General features: G+C 34.1%; 1 pseudogene; it reads right to left on the bottom strand.

Annotated features, from left to right (window-relative positions):
* Positions 1 to 288: 288 nt before the first annotated feature.
* LOC100663769 (olfactory receptor 5AN6-like) lies at positions 289 to 2195 on the bottom strand (annotated as a pseudogene).
* Positions 2196 to 4874: the final 2679 nt, after the last annotated feature.

Raw genomic sequence — 4874 nt, 5'->3', positions numbered from 1 at the left:
CTTATTCATAGGGATAGGATACTTGTGGCGAAATGTCACATTACCACATCTAGCTACCAAAATACTCATGGATTGCTTGTCCTCTGATTTAGTAGGTCACAAGTAACGCCTAGTGGAGTTATTGAACTTCCAGATACTTCCCATGCATTTTCCTGCTTAACGGCAGTCCTGAGTTTATATTAGAAGAGTGTAGCACTGTAACTTTGCACATAATTAGAAGAGTTGGAGATCAATGTTTTAGTTGCCATTCCTCCTACACTGTTTGTACATTTGAAATAAATTCTGTAATCAGAAACTCCAGGAGAGGATTCTCTTCTTCCATCTTCTTAAAGCATGTTTTATTTCCTTATTCCTCAGGCTATAGACCAATGGATTTAACATGGTATTATAACAGTATATAAGACTGATACCAACTTGTTTTGGCTCAAGGAATTACTAGATTTAGGATACATGTAAACAGAGATACCTGAGTTGAAGAAAAGGGTCACTGCTGTCAGATGAGAAGCACAGGTGTTGAAAGCCTTGGACCTGCCTTCAGCTGAAGTGATCTTCATAATGGTGGTTAGAACATAACCATAGGATATCATGATAACCAGCACAGAGGTCAGTCCAAAGATCACTGTGAGCACAGAGGTCATGACTTGAAAGAAACAAGTGTCAGAGCAGGACAGGATCAGCAGTTGAGACAGGTCACAGAAGAAATGGTTGATGATGTTTGGCCCACAGAAATGCAGCTGAAGTAAAGCACACAGTTGTGTAAATGAGCCAAAGAATCCAGTTATGCAAGATCCTGCTACCATTTGCAGACAGATCGTTGGGGACATGATGGCTGTGTAGAGCAGAGGGTTACAAATGGCAGCATATCAATCATAAGCCATGGCTGCCAGAAGACAGCTCTCAGTCAGACCCAGGCTAGAGAAGAAGTAGTACTGCATAGGGCACCCCATAAAGGAGATGAATTTATGCTTCTTAAAGAAGTCTGAGAGCATCCGGGGGGATATAGTGGAAACAGCAGATGTCTAGAAAGGAGAGTTTACTGAGGGAAAGGTACATGGGTGTGTGCAGATGGGAATCCATTCTGATGAGGGTGATAAGGCCCACATTCCAAGACACTGTCAGGAGGTAGATCCCTAGGAATATTGAAAACAAGACAATAGTGAGCTTTGGAAATTCACAGGATCCCAAGAGGATGAACCTGGTAATTGTACTATTTCTTCCCTCAGCCATTGCATTAACGATCCTAGGATCTGAAGGGAGAGAAAAGAATAAACCTCTAGGTCAGTTGTTACTTCAATTTCTACTGAAATAAACCACCTTCTGCTCACACTGAGCACAGAACAGAGAGAAATATTGCAGCATGTTATAGGAAATAACCCTGATTAACTTTGCCCCTATATTAGCCACAATAATCTCTGTGTCAATTTTGTCACATGTAAAAGAGGATAATTATACCTTTCATTATTAATCCATCAGACTCTTAGAAAGAAAGTGTAACAACATTTGTAAAGCCTCTTTTTAAAAATGTTGCTGAATTTTAAAGATATTATTAATAGTATTTGACCTCTGCATATATGTGAGTGCCTGCGAGTATGGATTTAGATATCACACAACTGTTTTCAGATTGTGGTTCTTCTACTGTAAACTACATGCTTCTGAATAAGTCATCTAACACCTCTGTGCCCAAATTACTTAATCTATATGATGAGGATAATAGAACATATCTCCTAAGGTTGTTGAGGTTAAAAGAATTTATGTTTATACATACATACATAGACACATAGACATATATACATATACATGCATACACATATATATACACACACATACAGACATGCTTATGTGTATACTACCCACTGCCCTTGAGACTTTCAGTTAGCTGTTGATCACTTTAACCACTGCACACCCAGGGCTTCTGATATATATACATATACAAACATATGTATATATATATACATACACTGCCTGCTGTGCGTACAGTGTTATTTGAAGTGGCATCTTTTAGAAAGGGAAGTTAGAAAATATCTTTCTGGTATAATTTTGAAGCACTTCTGTTCATGCAAAACTTTGTAATGAATTCTCAGGCCTTCCGTCACACATTAACTTGTTTTCCTACCAATGGCAAATTTCTGACAATTTTTGAACATGTGTTTCTATAACATCTTTCACCCAAAGAGGAATATCTGTGAAGGAAGATAATCCCACCTCATCCCAATTTGTTGTAGTATATAGCATAAACTGGTCCCCACATATGTTTGTAGTTCACTTTTATATCATCTATGTGGTCCAAAAATCTTGAACATTTGGGTTAGTACAAAAATTTTTTTTTTTCCATATTGGTGTTTGTCCGTAGATTATATATTGTAGATACACAAACAAATCTATTTGGGGAAAACATATCTTAATCTCAAGTTTCAAAGATTTTGAACAGATAAAATCCAAGAAAAATGAGCAGCCCATTGTAAAAATGAGCAGGCATCATAAATCAGCAGCATAACATCACAGCAGGATTACACTATTATTCATCATACACAGAGTATTACATGAGTATGTTTAATATATTTGAAAAATTAAGAGCCTTAAATATGTGTACAAAAAGGAATTGTAAAGAGTCAATCAGCAACTCTAGAAATATAAAAAGTAACAGAAAAACATCACTTGATGGGTTTTATACCAGATTAGACAGAATTTGTGATCTTTAGGGTATACTTGAACAAATAATCTAGAATGTAGTTGGATTTCAGAAAAATGGAACAACTAAAGAAAAACTTAAGAGACATGGAAGATATTGAGAAAGTCCAACTCTTGACATACTAGGAAGAAAGCCTGGTGATCTACTACTAAAAATTACCCAATGAAAATTTTATGGATCCCAACAAAATATTCTGAGTTGCTTGCTTTGGAAATGATGTCTGGAGAGATTCAATGCTGGAGGAGGGCATTATGTTTAGTGAAGTGGAGGTCCAGCAAGGGTCAAGGAGACCCTCAGTAAAACAGATTGATACAATGGCTGCAACAATGGACTTGACATAGGTTCAAGGCACCCCAGTGCCAATCAGGCTAAGTAAAAATAAACTCAGACACACCATAGTCAAAAGAAAAAATATTAAAGACAAAGAAAATATACTAAAAGCATCCATAAAGAAAAAAGAGATTATTTCCAAGGGAACAACAATTAAAACTGATAGTAACTTCTTAACAACAAGATTGGAAGCTAAAAGACAGTAGAATGATATCTTTGAAATGATAAGAGAAGATTAGCTGTCAACTTTATTCCATAAACTCTGAAAACATATTTTAAAAAAGGGAGTAATAATCAGATATGCAAAAAATGGGCTTTTTTTTTTTTTTTTTTAAATATAACTGTATTTCCTCATCAAAAACACTTTAAAGACTGTATCTGAAGCAGAAATATCCCAGGTGGAAGTTCTGAGATGCAAAAAAGAATGAAGAGTAAATAAATCAATAAGTATGTTTATAAGTAAATATTGACTGTATAAAGGAGAAATAATACGGTCTTGTGAGGAACAATAAAACAGAGTTTTTAAACAAGACAAAATAACATATTAATTGAGGAGGGCACTTGATTGTATAAAAGTGTTGCAAAAGTTCTGTGTCTTTCAGGAGGAGGGGAAATACATTAACTGAAGCTTTTGATAAATTAAGTATATGGTTTAGTACCTCAGGATTAACTCCTGAAAGAGTACGAATAGATTTTATAAGTTTCAAAGAAATAGAAGGAACACAAGGATGAGAAAAATATTCAGTCATTCCAAAAGAAGATCAGAAAGGAGATGGGAAAAGCAATTATATAAAAGGTAGGAAAAACCAAACACATGAAATATCATCGTAGAAATACCCTCAGTTATGTCAGTAATAACAATAAATACAACCAGACTAAATGTTCCAGTTAAAAGTCATAAATTAAGATAAAAAATAAAAATTCCACTATAAAGTGTTCTCAACACATAAAGCACAGAAAATTTGAAAGTAAAAGTATGAAAAAATATATGATAGGCAAATACTAACCAAACAAAACCTGGTATAAGGAAATGCCTATTAAATAAATAGACTCTAGGGCAAATCATTTCAAAGAATCAATGACTGACTTTCTTGTATTCTTTTTAAATAGTTATGAAAATTCTTAACTGGTATGCACATGTAGTCTCAAAATACATAAAGCAAAAATTGACAACTTTAGAAAAGTAGGCTAAGCCATCAATCTCATGAGAGAATTCAACACACCTTATCAGCAATGGGTAGATCAAGCAAAAAATATAAAGTAAACATATATGATATTGGTATGATACAGTTACAAAGTTTGGTCTACACCAAACATTGTTCTCCCAACTCCTGTAGAATATAAACAGTTTTAAGCAAATACAAATCATTTGACAAAATTGATGATAAATTACCTGGAAAGAAACACCTGATAAATTTCCAAGGATACTAACTTAGTCGCTACAGTGTGATTAAGTTAGAAATCAATAACAAATTGGTAATTACAGAAACCACTTCATTGCTAATTAATGACACATTTTTAAAGTATTCAGGAGTCAAAGAAGAAATTATTAGGGAAATTAGAAAATATAACTTAAATAAAATGAAAAATATTATTTATCAAATCTTTTGGATTTATCCATAGGTGAATTTAGAAATTTCAATATTCCCGATAATCTGAATATCTATGTAAAAAAATCCAAAAGACTGCACAGATAAATCATTAGAAGTAATGAGAGGTTAGCAAAATCAACTTACACAATAGAATAAATGTCCCCCAAAATCAAAAACGTCTAGAAATTTTAATAAAAAGATACAACTTCGACTTCTAGCCAACATGGCACCATAGATAGAAGCACCACGCCTTCCCTCCTCAA

Source organism: Loxodonta africana, chromosome 7, assembly GCF_030014295.1.
Source record: "Loxodonta africana isolate mLoxAfr1 chromosome 7, mLoxAfr1.hap2, whole genome shotgun sequence".
In the NCBI taxonomy this organism is placed as follows: domain Eukaryota; kingdom Metazoa; phylum Chordata; class Mammalia; order Proboscidea; family Elephantidae; genus Loxodonta; species Loxodonta africana.
The sequence above is the reverse complement of the archived record's forward strand: the minus strand, read 5'-3'. Positions and strand labels throughout refer to the sequence as shown.